The sequence below is a fragment of the Nycticebus coucang genome, chromosome 12, assembly GCF_027406575.1.
Source record: "Nycticebus coucang isolate mNycCou1 chromosome 12, mNycCou1.pri, whole genome shotgun sequence".
NCBI classification, from domain to species: Eukaryota; Metazoa; Chordata; class Mammalia; order Primates; family Lorisidae; genus Nycticebus; species Nycticebus coucang.
Window position 1 is genome coordinate 17,384,160 of NC_069791.1, and position 11,547 is coordinate 17,395,706.

Consider the following 11,547-nt stretch of genomic DNA (forward strand, 5'->3'; position numbering starts at 1 on the left):
TGCTTGAGCCTGAGAGTTTGAGATTGCTGTAAGCTATGATGCCATGGCACTATACCCAGGGCAACAGAGTGAGACTCTGTCTCAAAAAAATGAAAGAAAGAAAGAAAAGAAAATCTGTGTACTATGAGGACAGAGATCACCATGTCCATCTCTTTATATCTATTTTATCCAGGCCAAAAAAATGTGTCTACCCCTCCTCTTCTGAGAATATCCTACAGAAGTAGCTTCCACCGGGAATCCCCATTGCTAACTCCAAATATTACTCTGGGGGAAGTTCCTCCGGGATCAAACCTCAATCTCTCTTGCTGCAATCTCTGTCTTCTTTTTCTGGGCTCCACCTCTAGGCTCATGGTGTTATCTGATCCTTCAAGGCACTTTCAGATTCCATTCCCTGACGCAGCATTTGCTATAAATATGTCTGAAGAGTTTCTTGCTGACAGTGCCTAGCAAGATTGCACCCTCCTTCCTGCATCAGCCTCTGGAGGGACTGGGGACATTATGATTGCTCCGTGGATTTGGGGATTCCTCCTGGGACCTGGGAAGGAGGGGAAGGTGAGAGGGCCGAGATGCTTAGCTTTATGCTCTTGCTGCCCAGAGTCTGGCTCAGCTTGGCACATAGTAGGTGTTTGATATATGTTTATTATAGTCTTAGCTCTCTGTTTCCCCTCTGGGTTCACTGCATGTGATGGGTGATTCCAATTCCACAGAATGGATTGGAGTGAGGAATAAGCCTGGGACACAGTGGAACTCTAGGGTTGCCAGGATGGAGGAAGCAGTATTGGTGTCAGAATCTGTAAGATGGGAATGGGGACTGACCTGGACTTGACCTTCTCTCTTTTATTGCAGGCAAAGAACCACTCTTGCCAAACTCCTAAAACTTTAAGTTTCTGAATCATAGCACAGCCCAAGGGGTCAGTTCAAGTCTTCCCTCAACTCCCACACATTTACAAGCTTCATAAACACCAGAGGTCAGGGAGAAATTGGGTCTGAAAAGAGATGGGGATGGAGGTGGGGGTCCCTGACAGAGATTTTAGGATGTTTGACTCAGATTATAGGCCCAAGTGGTGGGAGCTCTAAGAAAGAGTATGGGGAGAAGTGTCAGTGTTTGGCCTGGAGGCTGGGTACCCTTCTACCTGCCCCCACTGGCCCTCTACCCCACCCTTCTCAATTTAAGGATCTGAGCTGTGATAGCCATCTCTAGCTCAGAATGAGGGCATGGTGCCTGCAGCCTCCCTAGGAATGAATTATTGAAGAGGGTATAGTGCTAGCTGCTCCAGCAGCTGCCCCTTGGGCCCACCATTGCCTCTCACTCTGCTTTTCACTGTTGTGAGGCGGGGCGGATAAATCCTGGAGGAAGGATTTGACTGATATAAAGTCAGTACCAGTAAGGGCTATTTGGGAAAGTGGTGTGAGGGAGAGGTAGGAATTGGATAACGATGGAGAAGTGGGCCTTGGGCCTTGGGGAGAAGCTGGTAAAGAGTTGTGGTCCCTTGTTAGATAGATGAGGAGGGAACTGTAGGGAAGAGGAAGCTGGCAGTCACCTGAGAACCAGGCTGGGAAGTGAAACTGGAAGACCCTTCGACTAGACTGGTTTTCCAGGGTTGGAGCTCTGGATTCCCATTTTCCTCTGGGGTAACAAAGAGCCAGCAGGAGTCTGTGTTCTTCTTTTTCTTTTTTTTTCCCCTTTTCTTTCTTTCCATTTTTTTTTTTAGACAGAGTCTTATTTTCTTGCCCTGGGTAGAGTGCTATGGTGTCGTAGCTCACAGCAACCTCAAATTCTTGGGCTCAAGCGATTCTCTTGCTTCAGCCTCCCGAGTAGCTGGGACTACAGGTACCCGCCACAACACCCAACTATTTTTTAGAAATGGGGTCTCACTCTTGTTCAGGCTGGTCTCTAAACCCTGAGCTCAACCAACCTACCCGCCTCAGCCTCCCAGAGTGCTAGGATTACAGGCATGGGCCACTGCACTTGGCCTGAATTTGTGTTCTTTGACTGATAAAAAGCACCAGTAAGGGCTATTTGGTCATTCACAGATGCTCTGTGCAGGGGCCTCTGTCCCTTCTCTGCAAATAAGATCCTGTGTGTGTATTGTAAGGAGGGGTGCAGTTAAGTGTCAGGGTCCTAGACAGTCTGGCATCTTGGAAAGAATGCAAGATTTGGAGTCTGGAGACCAGAGGGCAAGTCTTAATTCTGCCATTTACTTGTTGTGGACATCATTTATTATCTCAGAAACTCAGTTTCTTACATTTAAAGAGGGGAAAGAACATGCTTGCTTAACAAGGGGTTCTGTGAGAATTCAACAGGAACATTTGTGTTTCATAAAAAGTAAATTGTTATATGAAAGGCAGTTATCAGTGGGTAAGAATATCATACACAGGGACGCAGCATGGAAAGAACCTGTACCCAGTCAGTGACCTGGGTTTAGCCCCTGCCCTGTGACTAACCCATGGAAGGACCGCTAAGATTCCTTCCACTTCTGAGATTAAATGATTTGCCAAAGGCCACGATTAGTCAACACCGGGGTATAGATTCAGACTCAGATCTTCAGATTCTGCCTCCTGGGTTCTTTCCATTACAGCTACAGGCTGGATACTCTGATCCACTCTGCCCTTCCTTGTGGTTAGTGCTGCAGGACGTCCCCTGAAAAGTCCCCACACCCGGATGCCAAAGCGATTAACACTTCATTCCTTTGTATAATATTATGCGTGCCCACACCCCTCTCTCCTCCAGGAATAATGCTATAAGTACATTTCTTGACTTTCCAGAGGCAGCGTGAATAATATTATCGAGTTTTTTTTTTTTTATTAAATCATAGCTGTGTACATTGATATGATCATGGGGCATCATTCACTAGCTTCACAGAGCATTTGACACACTTTCATCACACTGGTTAACATAGCCTTCCTGGCCTTCTCTCAGTTACTGTGCCAAGACACTTACATTCCACATTTACCAAGTTTCACATATACCCTTGTAAGATGCACCGCTGGTGAAATCCCAACAATCCCCTTCCCTCTACCCCTCTCCCCCTCCCTCCCCTATATTATCGAGTATTTGGAATGTAGTTTTAAAATAATCCTTTATTATTATAGGTGCAGTATCTATGCTTTGTAGAAAATTAGAAGATACAGTTAAGCAACGAAACAAATCAAGACATTCTATCTCTCAACACCCAGAATTGATCACTAGTAACACTTTTGGTATAATGGGTCTGATTTTTTTCCCGTAGAAACATTAAAAAAACGGGAGATATAACTCAATTGTATAAAGTGCACAAACATTAAATAAGCAATTTAATATTTGAATAGATGATTTTTTGTATTTATACCTGTATGCCTGTATCTGTGTAGCCACCCCCAGAAGAAGATCTAGGACCTTATCCTCATCCCAGAAATTATCCTCATCTCCTTTCCCAGTCAGTAACCAGCCTCCCAAGGCTAATAGCTATTCAGGTTCTTATTGCTATAGATTACATTTGTCTGTTCTTGAACTTCATATAAAAGGGTTGGCACATCGTGTACTCTTTTGTATCTGACTTCTTTCCCACAGCGTCATATTTCTGACATTCATCCTTGTTGCATTTATCAGCTTTTTCATTGCTACATAGTATTCTGTTGTTAAACAATACCATAATTCTATTTTTTTTAGACAGTCTCACTTTGTCACCCTCCGTAGAGTGTTGTGGCATCTTAGCTCACTGCTACCTCCAACTCTTGGGCTCAAGTGATTCTCTTGCCTCAGCCTCCAAGTAGCTGGGACTACGGGCACCTGCCACAACGCCTGGCTATTTTTAGAGATGGGGTCTCGCTCTTACTCAGGCTGATCTGGAACCTGTGAGCTCAGGGCAATCCACCCACCTCGGCCTCTCAAAGTACTAGGATTACAGTTCAAAGCAAAATTGAGCAGGAAGTACAGAGAGTTCCCACACACCCTCCCACCCACCCCTATGCATGGCCTCCCCCACTATCAGCAGCCCACAGCAGAGTGATAAATTTGTTAAAATGAACCTATGTTGACACAAAGCCCAGGGTTCACATTAGGCAGGCAGGACTTCTACCACTGGACCACAAGTGCTACAATTTACACTCGGGTTCACTCTTGCTATGTACATTCTCTGTGTTCGGGCAGATGTCTAGAAGACGTGATCCACCGTTACAGTATCGTACAGAATAGTTTTGCCCTGTCCTAAATATCCTCTGTGTTCTTCCTATTCATCTATTCATCTGTTCCTCCTCCCAGCTCCTGGAAACCAACTGATCCTTTTATTGCCTCCATAGTTTTATGTTTTCTAGAAAGTCTTCTAATTGGAATCATACAGTGTGTAGCCAGATTCCGTAGTTCATTTTTCATGATATATGGTTTTCTTATTCACGTGTCTGCTTGCTTATTATCTGCCTCCTTGGGCTAAAATGCAAGTTGCATGGTAAAAGAACCTTGTCTGCCTTCTGTACTTATCTAGAATTGTTGTGCCTGCCAGCAAGTAGGCATTAATGGACACTTGTTGAAAGGAAGAATAAGGCTTTTTTTTTGAGACAGAGTCTCACTATGTCACCCTTAGTAGAGTGCTGTGGCATCACAGCTCACAGCAACCTCAAACTCTTGGACTTTGGCGATTCTCTTGCCTCTACCTCCCAAGTAGCTGGAACTACAGGTGCCCACCACAATGCCCAGCTATTTTTTGGTTGCAGTTGTCATTGTTTTTAGCAGTCTCAGGCCAGGCTGGAATCCACCAGCCTCAGTGTATGAGGCTGGAATCCACCAGCCTCAGTGTATGAGGCTGGAATCCACCAGCCTCACTGTATGAGGCTGGTGCCCTACCCACTGATCTCCAGGTGCTGAGCCAGGAAGAATAAGTTTTAAATTTTGTCCATGTCACATTCAAATTGGCTGGAAGCCAGGTCTCCTTGACTTCAAAGCCCAGACTGATCTGTTCATTATACCACACTGAGAAGGAAAAAAGGTGTGTGTAAGGGGTCAGTCCAGAGAAAGAGAAGAGCAGGAGGAGTGGGGGACAGATGGGAAGAGCAGAGAGGGCAATGGCTTTCTGCAAAACACACTTGGCCCAGGGGACAGCTCCGAAGGCTCCCTTTTCCCTGTAGAGCTCTGTCCCAAATTGGGCCCAGTTCTTTCATCTAGATTCTTTTCAACATAGCTGAGAGAGGCTCACTTTAAACAAGTGAGAAAAAACTTTTCCTAATAATAATAATAATAATGCATGAACTTGAAAATAGCTCAGGGTAAACTGAATTATAAAGTTTCCACTCTTACTAAAGCTAGCTTTATCCCTGGACTTCCAGACTTGGGCCTTTGTGTATCTTGCCTCTGAGATAAATACTACCCAATTCCAAAGGGCTTTTGACAATTTTCCAGTCTCTTCCTTTCCCTGCCTCCCAGCCCCAGTTTGTTTGCCTGGGGTGGGTGTGGGGACACATTAAGACTTTTAGTAGATCTCTTTTCTGCTTAATAAAACAATCTGTTCTGCTAAAAAAAAAAAAAAAGACTTTTAGTAGCACTAAACACTAAAATGGTTATGATGATCCCCATGCAGTGAAAAATAATTTAATTCAACCGTGAAAAAATTTAGGAAGGCTAACAATCTGAAAATTTCCATGTTAAATTTATATTTGGGGGAAAATGTCAAATCATATTCCCTCCCTTTCCCTTCCCTTGATAGAGTCTCAGTAAGTTGCCCTGTGGTAGAGTGCCATGGTGTCATTGCTGACAGCAAGCTCAAGCAACCCTCTTGTCTCAGCCTCCTGAGTAGCTGGGACTACAGGCGCTGGTCACAATGCCTGGCTATTTTTAGAGACAGAGTCTCACTCTGGCTCAGGCTGGTTTTGAACTTCTGAGTCAAGCATTCCATCTGCCTCAGGCTCCCAGAGTGCTAGAATTACAGGCATGAACCACCACACATGGCTTAAATAATTTCTAAATAAATATTGTTCAGTGCACCTGCTTTACACCTAGCACTCACGATGCCTATTGAGTAGATATTCACTGTTGCACCCTCAACCCCACCATGGTGGGAACTGTGAAATTTAGGGGAACCACAATACATTGTTACTTTCCTTATTTGGAACACTTTCCTTCTGGCATAAAACCTCTGAAGGCTTGGAATTTCCCTGAATTTTTATTTTGAAAATTTTTAAACCTACAGAAAATTTGCAAGAATAATGCCACAAGCCGGGCCTGGTGGCTTACACCTGTAATCCTAGCACTCTGGGAGGTGAATGCAGGTAGATTGCCTGAGCTCACAGGTTCAAAACCAGCCTGAGCAAGAGCAAGACCCTATCTCTAAAAATAGCCAGGCCTTGTGGCTGGCAGGTGTTGTTCCAGCTACTTGGGAAGCTGAGGCAAGAAAATCGCTTGAGTCCAAGAGTTTAAGGTTGCTATGTTGCTGTGAGCTGTGATGCTGTGGCACTCTACTGAGGGTAACAAAGTGAGACTGTCTCAAAAAAAAAAAAAGAATAATACAATGAACACATAACTTTCACCTAGATCCACTGGTTGTTGACATTACCCCACTTTTGCTTTATCTCTCTTCAGATTTGTGTTTTTGCTGCACCATGTGAGAGTTAGCTACAGACATCAACTTCATTTCCAAATAATTCATCATGTATTTATCAAGAACAGAGGCATTTCTACATAACCACATGATAGTTATCAGACTCAGGAAATTGAACAGTAATACATTATTATCTAACTTAAATTTCCCCATTTGTCTCAGTAATGTACTTCTAGCTTTCAAATGAATCTGGCATCTATAAAATATCATGGCTTATGGCTTATGGGAGGTGCCTGTGGCTCAAAAGAGTAGGGTGCTGACCCCATATGCCAGAGGTGGCGGGTTCAAGCCCAGCCCTGGCCAAAAACTGCAAAAAATAAAATAAAATAAAATAAAAATAAATCATGGATTACATTTAGTTATGTCTTTCTAGTCTCATTAAAGTTTCCCAGCTTTTTTTTTTCTTCTATAACATTGATATTTTTGAAGATCATAAGCCAATTGTCTTAGGAATGTCCCTACGTTCAGGTTAAATATTTTTGGTAAGAATGCTCCATAAGTGACATGTATCCTGGTATATCACATTGGGGGCATACAATAGCAGTTTGTCCCATTCTGGTACTCTTAAATATGATCACTTAGCTAAGGTGGTGTTTTTCTTTTTTTTTTTTTTTGTAGAGACAGAGTCTCACTGTACCGCCCTCAGGTAGAGTGCCATGATGTCACACGGCTCACAGCAACCTCTAACTCTTGGGCTTCCGCGATTCTTTTGCCTCAGCCTCCTGAGTAGCTGGGACCACAGGCGCCCGCCACGACGCCCGGCTATTTTTCTGTTGCAGTTTGGCCGGGGCTGGGTCCAAACCCGCCACCCTCAGCATATGGGGCCGGCGCCCTACTCACTGAGCCACAGGCGCCGCCCAAGGTGGTGTTTTTCTTACTCAGGGAGGAGAGAAATGAGAAGACCAAAGAGGAGAGGAACAGAAAGGAAAGGCTGTGGTTGTTCATAAATGATTCCTGAGGCCAAGACTGCATGAAATAATAAGGTGATTCCTGCTCCTGGCCACAGATCCAGTCTGACCCAAGCCCAGCAGCCAAGGGCTAAGACCCACCTGGGTCAAAACCAAATTAAAAGAGGATTCTTGTCCCACGTGTCTGACCCCCAACATCTGTGTGATCTGCTGGCAGTGAGCAAGGAGATAACTGGTTTCAGTGATCTGCACTCAGATACAGACTTACAAGATGAGGAGGACTGATATTTGTTTAACATTATTCCTTTCAGTCCCTCTACAACTTTTATACACATACTACAAAGCTGGCTTCTTCAATCACTTTTGGTAAAGACAAAATCAACTTTCTCCACAGAAACTACTTAGCCAGGGAGATTTGGGACAAAAGATATCTTAAAGAAAAGTGTAGACATCATGATATTCTACTATGAAATACTACTATGGTATCTCTCAAAAAGAGTATCTTCAACTACCATATGATCCAACAACTCCACTACTGGGTATATATTTAAAAGAAACAAAACCAGTATGTTGAAGAGGTATGTGCACTCCCATGTTTATTGCAGCATTATTCACAATAGTCAAGGTATGGAATGAACTTAAGTATAGATGAATAGATAAAGAAAATGTGGTATATACACATAATGGAATATTAGTCAACCTTAGAAAAATGGAAATCCTTTTATTTGTAACAATAGTGGTGAACCCGGAGGATATTATGCTAAGTAAAATAAGCCAGGTCTGTACCACATGACCTCACTTATAGGTGGAAACTAAGAAAGTTGAACTCATAGAAACAAAGGAGAATGGTGGTTACCAGAGGCTGGGAGTGTGAGGATTGAGGTGAGGTTGGTCAAAAGATAAAAAACTTCAGTTAGACAAGTGGAATAAATTCAAGAGATCTATTATACATCCTGGTGACTATCATTAATAACAAGTATTCATTCTTAAAAATTGCTAATAGGGGCTTGGTGCCTGTAGCTCAGCAGCTAGGGTGCTGGCCACATACACCAGAGCTGGCGGGTTTGAACCCAGCCAGGCCTGCCAAACAATAATGACAGCTACAACTAAAAAAATAGCTGACCATTGTGGTGGGCACCTGTAGTCCCAGCTACTAGGAAGGCTGAGGCAAGAGATTCGCTTAAGCCCAGGAGTTTGAGGTTGCTGTGAGCTGTGACATCACGGCACTCTACCCAGGACGACATAGTAAGACTCTGTCTCAAAATAAAAAAATTGCTAATAGAAGCTGGGTGCAGTGGGTGGCGCCTGTGGCTCAAGGAGTAGGGCGCCGGTCCCATATGCCAGAGGTGGCGGGTTCAAACCCAGCCCTGGCCAAAAACCAAAAAAAAAAAAAAAAAAAAAGAAGCTGGGTGCAGTGGCTCAAGCCTGTAATCCTAGCACTTTGAGAGGCAGAGATGGGAGGATCTGTTGAGGCCAGTAGTTCGCGAACAGCCTAGACAACACAGTGAGACCCCTATCTCTATGAAAAAATAAAATAAAAAAATCAGCCGGGGGGTGGTGACATGTGCTTATAGTCCAAGCTACTCTGGAGGAGAATTCTCCTGGCAGGAATTTGAGTTTACAGTGAGCTATGATCATGCCATTGCACTCTAGCATAGCCACAGAGCAAGACCCTGTTTCTAAAAAATAAATTAATTAATTAAAAAATAACATGTTGTACATGATAAATATACATGATTTTTATTTGTTAAAACTGAAGGGGAAAAATCCCATTTTCGTACAGTGCCAAAATAACATTGTCTTTCCTAACACAATTAAGGATAGTTCCATCTAAAACCCAGTACAACTTGAAATTTCTCCATTTGTAAGAGGGGTTAAATTTGCTGGGTTTGGGTGGGGGAGAAACTTAAAAAGCCCTCAAGAAGGAAGTGGGATTTTTGAATGAGGCCTTGAAGGATGACTAACAGCTGGTTCATTGTGTGGCAGGCAGACCCAAGATAGCCACAAATGATCTCCTTCTCCTGGTGTTTGTGCCTTTGGGTAATCTGTTCCTCTTCACTGTGGACAGGACTCTAAGTGACACACCAAAAGTGACGGGGTGGCATGTCTGTGATTAGGCTACAAGAGATGGTGACTTCTGTTTGCTAGCAGACTCTTCCCTTTCTCGCTCTGATACAGACACGCTGCCCTGTGGGAGCCCAAGTGGAAAGGAGCTGTGGCCCTCAGACCAGCAGCCTTCAGGGAACTGAATCCTGTCTGTCAATAGCTGTGCAAACTTAGTATGGAATCCTTCCTTATCCCAGCAGCAGATGAGACTAAGGCCCCAGCTAACACCTTGCTTGTAGCAGAGGACCTGGCCAAGCCATGCCCAGACTCCTAATGGACAGAAACAACAAAATAATAAACGCGAGTTGTTTTAAGCTGCTACATTTGTGGTAATTTGTTATGCAGTGGCGTATGCTCATTTAATAAAAATAGCTTTGCTTGTGGAAGTCATTGTTAGCATCCCTTTTCTACTGAGGAAGAAACTAAGGCTCAGAGAGGTCTGATGAACTGTCCAATGTACCAGTCATCTTTTTGTCTGCAAAAAATAGAAACAGACCCCCAAATAATGTGAACAGAAAGACATCTGTTGGAAGGATAGGGAATAAGTTGCTCACAGAATTGATGAAAAAGCCAGAGTACCAAGTTTAAAAACCAGGCAGGACAAAAGCAGATTAAGCAGCCGGAATGACAGGAGAGTCAGGTTTGGTGGCTCCTGCCACCACTGCTGGCAACAGAATGAGTTCTAAACTACCCTCACTTCTTCACATCCCCAGCTTGAGACAAAAGCTTTTGGACCAATCATCTGAGCCTGGATCAGCTACACACACGTTGGTGACGGTTGGTGAGGGGGATCAGCTCACAGTGGGTGCTCAAATACGATTTATTCAACCCATAAACAAGAGATGAATCTGGAATGGCGTGCAGACTAGATGGAGGGCTAGTTTATGCCTTAAATGTTCAGAAACCAGGGGCAGTCCCAGCCCTTCCCATACTGCCCCTAGGAGCTTGTGAGCCAGAGAAGATGAGATTACGAGTAGTCTAGACTTGAAGTCTAGCCAGGAAAACTAACTACAGGCCGCAGTGCCAGGAATATGCCACCAGAGGGCACAAGAGACTCAGAAATTTCTTTTACCAGGATACTGGGGAAATTGGTACAGGAGATGGGGTGGTGGAGAAGACTGAGGAAGTCTGGTTTGACTGGGACTCTGGCAGACTGGGCTCTGGGCACCCAGAGAAGAACTATCAGTAGCGTGAGCACTAAGAGGATTCTCTTGTCCTCATGGCCCTGGTTGCACCCTCTCCTTACTCTGAGAGCTTTGGGTTCCCCTGGTCTTTGCTCTGCAAAGGACTTTGGACTCTTCCTTTTATGGCATCAATTCTCCAACTGTAAACACTCACCCCCCACCCCATCAACCCCAGCTCAGCACTGGAGTGCAGGGGTGGGGGTGAAGGTGGAGTGAGGGGTGTGCCTCACTTGCAAATGGTATGGGATTGGGATGGGCAGTAGCTTCCCCAAACTAGAGCTATGGCAGTAGGGCAGGTGTGTGTCTCCTCTGACTGTAACTTGCAGTGCTAGCACAGTGCCTGACATATAGTTGGTGCTCAGAAAATATTTGTCAGTTGTCAGTAATTATTTGATATGGATAAACCATCCAGAGGCAGGCCATCAGGGTACGCCAACTCTGAATCCTTCTACTTCTCTACAGCCCACGATTACAACCCGTGTCTAAGCCACTGTTCTTTCCACCTGGATCTCTGTAATAGCTTCCTAAGTGGTTTCCCTTGCATCCCTTCATCCCACAATTTATTCTCTACCTGGCAGCCAGCATGATCTTTTAAAACCATAAACCAGCTTATTCTACTTCTGAGCTTAACACCTTCCAAAGGCTTCTCATTATACTTTGAATGAAATCCAAACTCCTTCCCCTGGCCTGTGAGCTTCTGCACTAGCTAGGGCATGCCTCCCTCGCTGACCTCATCTTGTACTTTCTTCCTCCAGACGTTCTTTCTGTTTCTTGAGCACAGTA

General features: G+C 44.3%; 1 long non-coding RNA gene across 1 annotated transcript; it reads left to right on the forward strand.

Annotated features, from left to right (window-relative positions):
* Window positions 1-333: 333 nt before the first annotated feature.
* LOC128560881 (uncharacterized) lies at window positions 334-9,901 on the forward strand. Its single transcript, XR_008373172.1, has 2 exons — window positions 334-552; window positions 9,653-9,901. It is a non-coding gene; the product is annotated as an uncharacterized LOC128560881 (long non-coding RNA).
* The last annotated feature ends 1,646 nt before the right edge of the window (window positions 9,902-11,547 follow it).